Here is a 16284-nt window from a genome sequence, read left to right as displayed (position 1 = left end):
AGGCAAGGTGAGGATGATCATACCAATGAATTAGAAGACTATTGCCAAGAATTAATTAGTCTGCCACCATGGCTAAGACCATATATCACCAATTGCAGTAACCAGGGGAATGCACTGCATGCAGTAGAGCACGCGGCACCGACTGTCACGAGGGAAATTGAGGATTTTCCGCGGACTATACTGGAAGGCTAGATGGAGCCTCACATAGGCGGTACGACCACCTGACTAGCCGTAGGAAGAACAGTCTTAGCACTCCAGGCAACTGGAAGAGAGTGCGGTACTATAAATGATTATGCCTGGCAGCTGTGCACTCTGACAGATGCACGCAGGAACAACCAGTCACAAGGTTTGCACCTGCGCAGGGGGGTGCGTTGCCACGTGGGTAGGCTGGGAAGTGACAGTTGGTGTCACTGTTCATGACGGGATGTTCGATTTAAGGCCAAATGGAGACGGTGACGGGCATTTAAGACGGGAGTTATGGGCAAGATTTCAGAAAATCTGCCGCCAAAAAAGCATTGATGGTCCAAAATTGGGGGAACGGTCGAATTCGAATTCAAAAGGTGCTATAAAACTCCAAGGGCTAGCCAGAAGACAACACTTGGGCAATTGAGATTTGAGCGGTTGAATAGAGTGTAGAGTGTTGAGAGTCGAGCGATAATAGAGCCTTTAAGTTTGCGAAAAACCACATACAGTGCAGAAAGGATGACGACCACCAAGGATGGGTTGGGCATTGAAGAAGGAACCACTGGCGAGGCCGCGCAGATCCACAATGTCCCACAGGCACTGGGGCTATGCCAGAAATCCCTAAATCACCCCAGACACTGAGACCAAAGAAAGATAAGCAGGAAATGGGACCAGTACGCATGTCCCCGAGGAATCCATGGCACAAGTTATCAATGGAAGAAAAAGGCAAGGCAGTCACCATTGAAACAGATGAAGAGGAAGAGGACTTGTAGGATCTGATTGCCGCAGTAGAGGAAGAAGAAGACTCGGAGGAAGACATCCAACCAATGCGCTCCGCAGCAAAATTTCCCGAGTATGTCCCTCTGCGGAAAGGGAAAGCCAAAGTCCCAAAGGATCTGGATGTAACGAAGAGTGCACTCCAGACCCCACTCCTCCCCGATGGAATTACCTTTGAGGGTCCGCTCCTAAGCCACGTGCCCACCCTGAAATTTGAATACTGGGACCTTGCGGACAGTGAGAAGTTCCCGCACTTAGAGACAGCGAGCCTAATGAAACAGAATACGGAGGGGCCGGTGATAACATTGGAGCTGCGAAAATGGCTGCGCAGTGTGGAAAAGGTTGGGTTGCTTCATCTACTATGGATACCACATTTCACTGCACGCCCATCACCATTTTTGTCATCAGGAAGCTACTTTTCCTGGTGCATGATGGGTACTTATGGCTAGAGGAGCCTATTCCCATCACGGCAGATCTCATCAACCGAATTTCTCAGCTTCCCTATAAGGGAAAGGACTCTGCAACAATAGCAGTAAAAGTAGCAACTTGGCTCTCACAAAAGCCATGAATAAAAAATATAAGCTCGAGAAGAAAAAGAGGGGTTATGCTATCACCAGTATCAAGGATAAAGGGGTGCACGTAGCCACCAAACTCCTGGCTGGTAAAGTAATGATAAAATGTCGTGGCGATGAAGTACCAGCACCAGTAGTTGCATTGGCCGAACAGTGTGCGGAAGGGGTCCAGTTCAACTGGGCTGAGTTCGTCTGCAAATAATTTTTTCTCAACTTCCAGGAGGCCCAGGAACAAGGTAAGACCTTCCACTACACGTGGTTGCTCTTATCCATCTTGCTGGTAGCGGGGGAACTACCGGAGGATAGCCAGTTCCCGAGCATCAACCGAGACTTACTAGAGGCTGCGAAGTACGCTTCGCTCTGGGTCACCAACGACGCGAAACAGATTCGCAATAAGAATATTTTCTGGGTGCTCATGGAGGTGAGCATTCGAATGTGGATTAATATGAGGCTGCGCATGTCCCCCACGATGCACAACAGTCTGTAGAGTTTTGTAGACTTCAAGGCGTACATGCAAAACATCTACATTCGGGCGCAAAAAGATCTGGTGCAGTAGTGGACAAAGCTCCCATTCATAGCCACTAATAATGCGATCTTTACAATGTTAGAGACATGGCCTCCTGAGTGGCACGCCTCGGAGTTGGTGGAGTTGGATAAGACAACAGCATAAAAAAGGAAGGATGATGCCAAGCAGCGCGTCACCCAACTGGCCGAGAGAAGGAGGAATGAAAAAGCGGTAGCTGAGGTGAGCGCAGTCCGCGAAGCAACACAGGTAGCTGCAGAGTAGAAGAAGGTCGTCGAAGCAATAGCAACAGCATAGACAGCAGAGGCCGCCACAGTGCAGGCAGAGGAGGGCCAAGCAATGTCTGCAGGGTAGGAGGTAGAGGACACAAAGCTTGCAGAAGAGACCGCAGACCCAGGGACTGCCTCTACACAGCTCAAGAGGTCGTGCATCACAAAAATATCGGGCCCAAGAAAGAAGGTCAAGGCCTCAAAGCTGGCTATAGACCTAATCACCTTAACTGAAGGTGATCTCCATGACATTGACGAGACAGTTCGCGATGTCACTAGTGAAGCGCTCCACAACTTCATGACGGACCAACAGACTGTGTTGGGGGCCCTAAGGGCGTAGCTGCAGGAGTTACAGGTGAGGCACCTGCAGGAGGGTACCTTGTCTACCCACGTTGCAGCAGGAACGTTGGCAGCAGAACAGATGCTACGTGCGAAAATGGCCAATACGATAACATTGCCGGATGGAGTGCTAGTCTCGGAAAACACAATGGAGCGGGTGATGCTTAATACAATGAAAGGCATTGGCCTTAACTTGGTTGCCCTTCCCCGCGACACACTTTATCAGCTGCAGGATGGGATAACAGTTGAACTCCTTGCCAGAGAGAGACACACAATCCAAGTTCTGAGCGAGTAGAAGATTAATATAGAACAGGTTAGCTTGCAGCACGAAGAGTTGGTATCGTAGAACAAATAGTTTGTATAGACAATTGACGACGCCTGCCGGCGCGTCCCAGAGTTGTCCACTGCAGTGGACCTACCAACAGAAGTGCAGATCCACTGTTTGGCAAGTGGAGTCCGTGATGCGCGTGAGGAAATAAGAAGAGTGCAACTGGAGTTGAATCTCCAGATTGCCGAGCTGCAGCTAAAGGCATAGCCCTCCACTCCCCCAGAGGTTAGAGAACAACGCACCAGCGCTATGGCAGTAGGGATGGAAGAGATTGGAGGTGCAGTCCGCTACTGTACCAACATGTTGGAGCAAGCGCTGGAGGTCCTCACTAGGTTGTAGGAGGACCCCAGCATTCAGCGGCTGGAGACCAAGGCACATGAAATCCAACAGCAATATGACAACATTAGAGGGACTACACAGATAGTAGTCCTTACTTAGCAGCTTGCAAGGATATAGCAGGCCAAGGCCTTAAAATAGCAGGTGGACGCAGCACGCCACAGAGAAGCAGTTCTAAAAGCATGCGTCCAGGCATGGATTGATGAAGCCTTCACAACCACGGCGGATATTGAAGGAAAGCTTGCGTGGATTCAAGGAATGCATGCACAGATGCAGCACAGCACGCCGAAACAGAGGGTTCAGACGCAAGAATGCAGCAGGTTCAGCAGGTAGCAGTGCAGTGCGCTGTCGACATTCAGGCCGTTCAGGACTAGTTGGAGGGACTCCACGCCAAGATCGCCGTGCCGATAGAGTGACTCGAGGGCGAGTCACGATGTTTGTGTTGGGGCCTGTTGGGCATGGAATCCCCCCACAACATGTTTTGGGGCTCAAAGCCCAAGTTTTGGTCAAATAATGTTGTAAGACTCCGCAAATTGCAGGCGTAGAGCGCGAAATGTATGTTGAGTCATAGGGTTGTCCGCCCTAAGTTTTGTAATGTACTGTCAGCCTACCCATGGTCCACGGACCATGGGATTGTATAAATAGAGCGAGGCTCTAAGTTGTAAAGATAATGGGAGATAGAAGAAAAGGAATGGAGTCTAGAAGATAGCGAGCATAGAGAAAATATCTAAGTATCTTGAGTCGTAGTAGTAGGAAGAGGCTCTGCAGCTGAGTGCGCAGAGGCCTAGTAGAGTTTGCAGCTGAGTGCGTGGACCCCTGTAGCTGAGTGCGCAGGGCGAAGTTGAGTTTGTAATAAAGGAAGAAGAATAATAAAGAGAAGTTTGATTCCAAATCTTGTATCTGTTCTTGTGCTACTTCCTATTTAAATATATTATTTCTTTATCACACACACTCATATGAATACTGAATATTGTTAAATATAGTTAGACACATACTAATAAGCTAAGGGATCGACAGTTATTGGGTTAGTAGTAAGAAATTGTGTCATAACACAGATCATGCCTCGAGCAGGGTTGCGCGAAGGCAGCATTGCAGGCTGCGAGGTACTGATAGATGCACGTAGCGACATGCACAGGACAAATTTATAGACCACTAAAAAACATCAGACATCTCTAGGGTGCGGAAACTTGGTTCTAGCACCCTCCCACACTACTTCGGGTGAGACCTCAGTCCGTGCTCCGTGGACTGTTGCCGAAAGGGCCAGTAGTACTGGGATTTGTTTGGCTAATCACCTCTGAACCTGGATCAGGCCCCTATATGCCAACACTTCATATCTTCCATGGAGATATCCTAGTCAAATATTATTGGTCCTTCAGATGTTGATTTCCTTTACCATGGTTGCACATTCCATGATCTCTTCCTTCCTTTCTTCACTCATTTCATTCCCAGGAGTTTCTAATTAGAGTTCTTTAATTGTAGTCAACCACCTCATACTTCATATCAGGACATATTATGTTGATTTAATCTAGTGAATGTGTGACCCATGCATTCTTGCATCCCTTTGAGGGAGGAGATCCTTTCTTTTGATCATGCTCTTAATATAGAGCATTGGTTCATGATATCTGCAACCATATGACATGACTTCCACAACATCAAATGTAAGCACACATACCTCATTTTTCCTTTAGTTCATCCAGACTTCCTGCAACATCTTCCTTTGAATGAAAGAGCTTCAATCCCTTGATCCGCTTCATTTTTATGACATCATACCATCATCCCATGAATTCCACAAGTTTGGAATTCTCGATGATACACTTCATTAGAAGAATTTTGAGGTCTAAAATGGGCCTCCTAAGAAAAATGTAAAACCAAAGTAAACTTTATAAGAACCAATATGATTCAAGATGATGATGTCAAACATGGGGGGACGATTCACCATTTTTGGAGTAAAAAGTAAAAAGATTAAAAAATAATAAAATAATAAAAGTTTTTTTTCAACTCATATTTTCAACTTATCTCCCTAAGGTTCTACTAAAATTTCGAGTGGGAGTACTCATTGGATGCAAAATTTGATTCTTCATCCGAGAAGTTTCCATGTTACATACTTTCGATGGACCCTACTATTGATTTGGGGTAGCATCGAATGTGCTCTAGCCACGAAAATTGGTGGAGAGGCTAAAGTGCATGAGATCTCCAAGACCCATAAATGGTTTGGGCCGAATCTAACCATTTTTGAAGAGATTAAAATAATTAATATTTTTAATGGAGTCCCTAAGTCTAAAGTTAGGGAAAATAAAATATTAATGTGAATTAATATAATACTGAGTTAGAATGGTCCAAAAGTCATGGATCAAGCCAAATCTAATCTTAGCCACTGATTAGGGACTTAATCTCCACTGTTGATGGACCAATGAGAAAAGTATAAGAAGAGGCTTGAGGGTCAGTTGGAGAACACTCTGAGGGAGACCAATCAGTTCAATTTCAGATACCGGAAGATGCCCCAGATACCACATCTATTTGGCATCGAGATTAGAAGAAGCAGATTAGCTGGGATTGGAAGGTAATGAACAACATGAGTGAGAAACTTACACTACTGAGATTTAAATGAGTCATGAGAATGAATGATTCAGAAAATGAGCTGGCATGTTCTAAGAGCGCAGTGCTGGGAATCTATACCTTCTAACTAGGCTATAAGGATATGTTTACCTCTGGAAGCCACAGAAGATACTCAGTGATGATAGAAGGATATATGGAAGATTAGAGCTCCATTGAAGACACCAAATCGTGGCTAGCTACCAAAATCAAGATTCTCACCTGATAAATTCTCCAGAAGAAGAACAGAGAAGGTCCTAGCAGATCTGTTCTTTGCAAAAACAATGAAATATATATATATATATATATATATATATATATATATATATATATATATATATATATATATATATATCACATCTTCTCATCTCATTATGTGTCCCTATTCCAGAAAAGTATGAACTGAGATCAGCTCCTTAACAGGTAAGGACAATTGTCAGGGGACCTATGTCAATAAATCTACAATAAATTCAAAGTCATATTGAGTTTCTTTACCACGTCATAATAAAGACAAAATCTAAATAATTAAAAAAAATAATACCACCCACACCAAATTATATGTGCGGCTTCTCTAAGTGTTTTCATAATTTATTGATTAAGCGCCTTGGTCCAACATGCAGAAAAATTTAATGTCCATCGATTTATGCTTTAATATACTAATTACCCATTCACAGGATTTTCCAAGACAAAATTTGAAATTATCTAAAGATTTTGTGAGCCAAATGTGTCGTATTGGGTTATTTTAGCAAATTGGAAATTGAAAATTTCTTACCCAAAATCATGAAAATCAAACCATAGGCCAAAAAAATGGAAACAAGTTAAAAAATTTATCACAATTTACTAGAAAAGCTTGATTTAAATTTGTGACGAACGTGGAAATGTGTTGTGTGACGCAGAGCTAGGGTTATTTTCAACAATTATTCAATGGGAAACAAATCACATGAGTGCAGAAGTTATCAAGCTTATCACTGGCAATTGGGAAAAAAACACTGCCAAAATTTACCACATGTAATCAATTAAATGTTTAATCAAGATAAATCACCTGAAGAAAAATTTTCAAAACAGAGGAGATTCACGTGGGATTAGACTTGTTAACTCTGGATTTGATTCTATGTTCTCACTGAGGAATATGGTTAGCACGTAATGCAGGGATATTTGAGAATAAATATATTATTCGAAAAATGATGTGCCACTCAAACCAACATTATCTGTTCTAGTTCCAAATCTGTATCAAATACCTAAGTACCTAAACGTCTGGCTCACACTTACATAGACAGATTTAGTGCCTGGGTGTACAAGAATCCATTGTTTATGGCTTGAAGAGATCAATTTCTAAATTTTGTTTTGAGGGTCACAGGCCTATCAACTATATAATCTGGGTCACGGTTTGTGTTGACTTCCAATCGTGGAAGGGTGCCTTTGCTAGGGCTAAATTTGCTAACTATATAAAAATGCTATGTAATGTACCTTTTTTTATTAAAATAACTGCATGTAACATAAAAGAAATCTAAGAAAAGCAAGCAGATGCAAAAATTTTCCAATACATGAAGAGTGCAATGATAAGACCAAATTCTAGGATAACAGGAGCAATTCTCTAGAGACAGGCCAGATATTGAATGGTCGACATCTACAAAACCATGAAGTGGAACTCAGTATGGCAACAAGAAGACAAAATAGGCAGATTGATGTCTATAGATCTATGAAGTGAATTATAGTATCATGACACAATGGAAGAAAAATAAATGGGCAGAGTAGAGAGATATAGAGTTCAGAACGCATTACTGTCAACACACTGCAATGTAACTTTACAAAGAATTCAGCTATCAAATATCAGTTTCTTCTGTACTTGAGTGAATCTCTCCACTCGGTCTCCTCTCAGCTTCTCTAGTTGTGGTTGCTCCACAACTTCCTGAAGCTACTTATGAGGCTTCTTTTGGGGCCGCATGTTGAGAGGTAATTTTCTCTCCCTCTCAACCACCAAGTCTCTAACGTTTTACTTGCTCCTCAAGGCTTTGCATGCATCTTGTACCTCAAGAGCATACAAGTTCTTGACCCATGCACCATTCTATTTCACTTGTCCCATGGCGATGTGTCTAAGGAAAACCTTTCCCTTACTAAAATCACATCATAGCCACGGTCTTCCAATAACATGACTGAAACAATATTTTTCTTTAGTCCTGGAACATACATCAAATTTGTGATCCTGAGAGGGGATCCAAACTCCCTCTTAAAGGTAACGTACCAATCTCGGTAGCTCTATACCTCTCGTCATCGCCAAACTCCATGCTCTGCTTGAGGTCTTTCTCCTCAAAATCACTAAAGAGATCTTTGTTCCCCATCATATGGAACAAGGCACCACTGTCAAGATACCACACGCCTCCCATGACAGTGTTGGCCATGCATGCAATGAGAGTGAAATCAAGTTCGAATTGTGAAACTAGAGCTTCACCTGATGCAACTACTATAGGATCCTTCTTTCTTGCTTTATTCTATGGGCAATTCGTGGCATAGTTCCTGTGCTCGTGACAATGAAAACACTTGACTTTCAACAAGTCCATCTTCTTGCCTCCCACCTCGCCTTGGGACTTATTTCCCTTAGTCTTCTTTTCCTTACTCGCTAAGGAAAAATCCTCTTCTACTTCCTTGGAAGATGTCCAATCTCTGGTGCTTCGTCGAAACTCCTCTTGTACCAAATCCGATCACGTTTGTTCCTAATCTCGCATCTTCTCCCTCCCATTGACAGATTCCTAATAACTATGCCAACTCTTGGGAAGTCCTAGAATATCTAGGCTCACCATATCATCCTCGATAACAGTGCTTCCAACACTTCCAAGTTCATCCCAACAATGAGTGAAATTGATCAAGTAATTTGGAATTGAGTCACCTGCCTCCATCTTGATTGTAACAACCCAAAATAAACATGTAATTAATCAACTAATTAACATCAAGTTCAAACTATGAGTCGCACTTACCTGTGGTTGAAATCTGCTTACCGCAACAAGGTTTTTGGGGATGACTCTCCAACCAATTGTAGCCTCAATTGCGCAAGGACTTGCTACAACTAGCCACCCCTGAGCCCTCAATCAATGTACTACTGCCAGTGACTCCTTTGTCTTAAAACACTATTCTCCCAAGAGAATGAATGATAGAGTCTTGGAATGATGGAATGCCTCTCATCTTCCTCACCATCTATTAAATAGAGCAAACATTAGAAGGGGAACCACATGCACACACTCCATGTGTCAACATGCAACTTACTGCTTTCTTGTTTTATTCTTTTGTTTTTACTTTTTGATAGTTTTACTGATTTTTACTATTTTTCTTGTTTTATTTCTTTTATTTATTTAAAGCATGTAATTAATTTATTATTTTATTATTCTTACTATTTTTCTTGTTTTTATTTCTTTTATTTATATTTATTTAAAGAATGTAATTAATTTATTATTTATTATTATTTATTATTTATTATTAAGGGACATTACATACTCTCCCACTTTAAGGAACTTTGTCCCGAAGTTAAGTTGAATTATTTATTATTTTTATTATTTATTAATTATTATTAAGGGACATTACATTTATTTTGTTATTTATTACATCATGTAACAGTCCCGACACCCTCTGCTAAACTAGTATAACCAGTAGGCATCGAAAGTTTCACAACACCCGGGAAATCCCAAGGAATATCTGTCCTTTTTCCCACTTTCGGAATCAGGCATAAGCCTCCTCAGTCTGTATCCTAGTCCAAGGTTGGCCCCAAGGCTCGCGCCCAACACAGACCTCATCTGCCCCAAGGAAGGCATCCGGTACAGTCCTCAATGTCACTGGGCATCTCACAAGGTTGGCCCACTCCCTCCACAACTCACTAAGTTGCACAACCCTAGGCATCGAAGTCCTTACACCCCCACTAGACTTCGGCATCCCAATACAATACTAGGCACCTAGCCTAGAACATCAGGCACTTGGCCTCCTCAAGATGGTCCCATAGCCCTACAAGAGCTATCCATCAAGAGCTACACAAGACAAAGGAACCACTGGCATATGTAGTGTTGATTGAGTTTGTCCCCAGCCCATATGGTGTTACTTATTCTCCTTCGTGCATATGGGCTCGCACGAGATCATCAAATAAACCGGCCCTCTCGGCCCATTTGTGGAGTCCTGTGAATCATCACACCTCAACATGCAACCAATGCATTAGCCATACCATCATAGTATCATAGAAAATAATCCACATGCCAAGTCTTGCATGTCATCATGAGAACATTCATCATTGTTAATCGCAACATTATGAATAATAACGAATTGCATGCTCATGCATGTCAATATACCTTGACCTAACATCATAATGCCTATGCATATCATCATCATCCTAAGGATACATCATCACTATTGTAACAACTATATAAATATGAAGCACATGTGCATGATTACCCTTATACCATCATATCATCAATATGAGAAACATCTCAATATTTATCAAATATAGAATAATACTCTATAAGCATTCATTTACTTTACAGACATTCAACTATGAACTAAGATTATTCAACATCCATCTAGGATCTATGTTATCTCATCAGGGTTATTAGTGTTATGATTTCATCAAGATACCAATTCCTTTTCAATAATCATTTCTACTTCTTTAAACTAGGAAGTTGACCATTTACACCATAGGTATAATCATCTAAGTACATCGTTAAATTTCACATGAGCCTCATCATCTTGAGTCTTAATCTCTCATTATACAATCATTATTTAAATCTTCTATCTCAAAATTAAAATCCCTTGGTTTTACATCCATTTACCCTTTGGCTTATTGATTCCAATACTGCTATCATGATTTAATTTTATATCATGCTTAATTTACTTGCATGAGGGTTTGTTGATCCATGTTGACTTATACCTACATCATTTAACAATTATCACTTTCATCCACAAAAATATTTTCTTATCTCGTCAAGTTCCTATCTCAATACCACTTGATTGCCTTATCATAAATTCACCCTTCATCAAGTTGGACAAAAGACTCTTTCTCATTAAATAGTATCATTATTTTAGATTTTGAAACAGTTGGAAACACTACTACCATCATTGTCCATGAAAAATTTAAATGTGAGGTGTTATGTGGAAACAACCTCTTTTAACGTTATGGGAAGTCCTACTCATGAAACAATGAGTGCAAATCAGTCAAGTACAACCTCTATTAATTGACTTTCACTTCTTTTGTCACTATGTACACAATCCTTCTCAAGGTATCCTTATAAAATTTCTAGCAACATTCCTTCCTATACTTCACTATTATTTTAAACATCTTCCTCGTTTATCATCACTTGGTCATCATGGAAATTCTCAACTTCATATCTTCACATTTTTAAAATATGTAGATCATCATTATGACCATTAGCAATCATGTTTCTCACTCTGCTCATCAATACCCTTAAAAGAACTTTCTTCTTGATAGAACATCCCTTCATTTCCTCCTACCAGATATTCGTAGATATATTTTTATTTTTCTCCTAGTCTTAATTTCCTACTATTCCATGTCTACTAGCTTCAAAAATGGAAGTTTCTTCACTTCATTCTATTTTATTAAATTGACTTTAATTTCTCCTCTCTTAAAAACATAGCACTGATATACTTTGGAAATGTTGTTACTATTTTCCAACTTGGTAATACCTGATAAATAAATTCATTATGATGGCTACCAAATGTAATTCGCTTATCATTTCCTGTTTTAAGACATCAACATAATAAAATTGCCTGATCCTTCATCTTGTTATCCATAATTCATTCATATAGTTAGTCACCTATGGAAAACTTTACAATGTGGCTCTCCCATTGTTATAGATGTTGTTATGCACACAACTTATCTTCTCCAATTATTCTATGACCTTCATTATTACCATGATTTTTCAACTTCATTAGTTGATTGCCAATATTTTCTTCTTTATGTGCATCATCCTTAGATAGACCTTATAGTGATACCTTTAGAGTACCAAGTTATGATTATACCAAACTCTTCCATTATGTTCTAAAATAGGTTGCCTCTTCTTACTGATTTCTTACCCTTGTTGTGACACTTCTTCTCTACCACCTTAAGCATCTGATCCAAGTTGGCCATAATCACATGAGCTATCATTAGTTATCATCATTAGAAAATTTGCAAGTTTCTCCTTTCCATTTCTCCTTAGACAACTTTATCCACTATATGCAATTAACCTTGAATCACGAAACCTCATGTAACATTATACTCAACATCATAACAGTTAATTAAACTAAACTGAAATCATAGTGTACGATCATAATGTTCAAACAATAAAACATGATTTAGTCTATCTTAGCTAAGTAAGCACTCCTAATTAGTTCACAACATCTTAATCATCAAGGATTTGCTGTCATCGTTAGAAGATCATATTCAGAGAGTTGTGTTCTTGCAATAATAGACCAGAGAAATGCCAAGCAACTGTTATCGCTAAAGGACAATGAGAACAACAATCCAACCCAAATAATTAGTGAATAATATGATCAACATTCAAGGAATGTTATCTCTGTGTTTTTAGATCAGATTGAACCATAAAATAATGAATAGATGCAAGTGAACAATGATCATCTAAAGGTAATAAGATATCAGAGTTTATCCATTGTGAATTGGAACAGATTTCACTATTTTAAAGCACTTCAATTGGTGACAAATTTCAACATCAATTATCCAAATACTTCAAGCGCTATGTAAACTATGTTGTAAAATGAACCGGTGGTGAGTAGTTACACCAGCATTAAAGATTTGTTCCTCCACAAAAACATGCCAGTATACCATATCAATAGTGCTCAAAATTTTTAAAGAAAATGCCATCCAATGTGGATCGAATCATGTCAGTTGGCATATTGTTCAATCACAAGAAATGAATGTTTAGGATGTGAAGTTCAGTTGTTTATAATGTTCGGAAATGACCATCATTCAAGATATGTTTAACATCATAGCATGGTATCACAGGATTCTCAAGGCAAAATTCATGTGAAAATAAGCTGATAGACAGAAAATATACCGATCTTTCAGAGAATTATACATCATCAATTATGGGTAGATTATCACCATCCAAGATTACAAGATTACAAAAAAAAAACTTTTCCACTGAATCAATGAGTCAGAACAAAACTATATACCTTTAGTCATGTGACTCATTTAGAATTTCGCTTTGTTATATGGTTGTAATGGAGAGAGCTATGTGAACAACACCTTGGATTAATAAACTTTTAGATTAGTGAAGCACTGTCACACCTTTAACTGTTGTAGTTGATTATAGCACTTTTCATTTTATGAGATAGCGTTTAGAAAATGGTAAGAGGATGCAAGCACAAACAACTCAAGAAAATGAGATTTCTATCAGTGGTTTCACCATGTAATGAGATTCTAATGAGAGTAGAGAACCATAGAGGAAAGGGCCAGTATCCAAACCAAAGAAGAAATAAGAAAGGAGGCTCATTCCAATACTAATGCAAATATCAATCTGCTGTCTATAATGATGCATGAGAAAACCAATGAGGAACTAATGAGTGCACCAAACTTTAACTTATACCAGCCAAACACTTACAGTTGATCCTCCAAAACAAATGGTGATACCCCTGGAATTTCAGGTCTCACTTCCATAATTTAATATCAGACTTTTGTAATGATTCTAAAGAAATAAGCTGGTTGTAGCTAGTTTAACAAGTATATCAGTCTACCAAAGCCAGATCAGTTATCAAAATGTGATGAAAAAGAAAGTTGATGAACTGTAAAAAAAAGAAAAGAAGGTTGATATAGAGACCTTGTACGAGAAATAAAAACACCACTGGAATAATGCAACCAAACACTGTAATAATATTATCAGTCACTCAATATCAAGATTCATCACTGAAGAAGCATAAAATAAGAGCCAAGATACTTAGATTATTGTTGTGATAATTATGCAGTGAATTTTTAACTAGATATGTATTAACCCTAACAAAGTTTTGAAGATTCTTGATTCATTTCAATCTACTGTTTTGTATATTTTTCCCCTACTGCACGGCATGCAATCAGACCATTGCCAAATTTGAAACTGTTTGATTGATCATGCAAATTATTAATAATCACTAATTTTGTAGTATTAAATCATGGAAAACATGAGTTGGAAAGTAATAATGATGTCTGAATAAAACTTAGAGAATTGTCTCAACATAAAATCAAAATTCAAATGAGTAAAGCTTAAGAATGTTGGTGGCATTATTGTTTTAAGAAGGTACTTGAATTCTGAAAGAAAATTTATTCACCATGACTTTTGAAATTATATGTCACACCAATATTAAGTCTACAGATTCATGACCTTATGTGCTAGGATAAATTGAAATTCTGTGTTGTAGAGTGAAATATTTTGAGTATCTGTTTAAGCAATCATAACTTATGTTAGAAGAAAGATGTTATAAAAATTAAATGGACTGCCTTTAACAAAATAAATCGTTAACAAATTTATGTATCTTGAGATTCTTATGGCCATTAAATGATTACTCTAAGGGCTTTAAGAAATCAAACAACCAAAGAAATATTCCAACAGAAACACACCATAAACAAGAAGAGACACCGCCACCCGACCCAAAACCGGATCAGATGAATAGGAAGGTTATCCCTTCCCAAAACACAAAATAGAATCATTTTATTAATAAGATGGCCTGCCTGCAAGTGCACCCGTGAAGGCAACACCATATCAAACCCTTAGCAAAGCTTTAATAGCTACTGGGTTTTACATTAATTAATTACAACATAAAGATCGAAACAAAAATAGGAAACTCTGAACAAACCTATTGGCTACAATACATTTTAGCGCTTTGAATTCTTGACAAGAGAAGGAGCTTCTTTTGGTGCTTGGACTTTGAACAGATATGCACTTCATTTGAGGTAACCTTGTGGATTATATTTATCTGCAAATGGCTATAACCTGGATGCTACACAAGGAGATTCACAAAACCTAAATTCCAAAGCTTTTCCCACTGGGTGAAATATTCCATGAAGCTAAATGCCCAGCAGGATCATGCAAACCGCTTTTAAAAGCCAATAGAGACTTCATTTCATTATTCAAACACTCTTCTCACATCAGGCAGGCGTGAATATGCCTGAAAAAATTACACAACATATGAACTTTCGTATTAAAGAACTCAGTATGCTCTTTTGCATAATAAATGGCCGTTCTTGCTTCAAGGAACTGTATCTGTATTTCATGCCACCTGTTTTCTTCATCGTGGTTATGATCATTTTATCTTGGCGCCTGGTATGCAGGATCTTTGATCCAGTTATCGACTTTAAAGAACACAAAGACTCGTGAGTCCCAACTGCCACTCGAACTTAAAACATTGTACAGCTGGCTTAAAGTTCACTACACATCAATCTTCTAGGAGAATTTGATTTACATGCATAATACATGCACTATTGTTTAGATTGAAAATGATGTTTAGGAAAACGCCTTGAATATGAAAACCATGAAATTTCATTTCGCTGTATTCAAGCATAAAAGTGCGAGATCTTGCCAGCTTTATCACGGTAATTACCATGAAGCCTCAAATTTTGATTCACCTTCTGTGTGATATACATACTTTCTATAATTAATTTATAACAGTAGTGATTGTAATCCACCCTATACCAAGTATAATGAAAGAAAGGTAATTGACCGAGATTTTATTGTCACTAAAATTCAATGAAAATTGGATCTGGAGTTGATTCTAAGACTGGCACACAGAGAGAGAAGCATCTTCATCTCAGGACATGTCAAATTTTCGGTATTCTTGTTTTAAGAGGACAACATATTAGCAGAGCAACATCTTCTCTAAATACCCCTCAAAATATTAATGAGAAAAATGATTTACAGTGATCTTAAAAAAATTAAAATGATAACCTTTCTCCCAAAGGAAATTGATTTTCCTCATTACCATTTTAAACTCAACACTCTTTAGATTAAAAATAAAAATAAAAATATTAAAACACAATGATGCCTTTCTAGACCAATTCGTGTTATGTTAAAGTCTTAACCACTTAATCTCATATAACAACCACTTAAAAATTAATTATGAATTTCTACTTACAACTAAATGGTTCTTTAATAACCACGATTAAAATATTAAGTAGTTTCTTAACAACCACGATTAAAATATATGTAATATTTATTTTATGTGAGAGAAAAACTCAAATTGCTTCAACTAAAAAATACCCTATATTTTAAATAATAACCATAATCTTTATTTAGGATAATTAATAAATAAACCTCAGTTTATTAACCATAACTTAAAAATGACTTATCATAAAAATTAACAAAAATCAATAATTAATATTTTTACCTTTTATGACACTTGATTTCCTAT

This window comes from Pinus tabuliformis, chromosome 5_1 (assembly GCF_031772625.1).
Source record: "Pinus tabuliformis cultivar Carrire ecotype Pingquan chromosome 5_1, CPIR1, whole genome shotgun sequence".
Classification (NCBI taxonomy): Eukaryota; Viridiplantae; Streptophyta; class Pinopsida; order Pinales; family Pinaceae; genus Pinus; species Pinus tabuliformis.
This window is presented reverse-complemented; position numbering follows the sequence as displayed.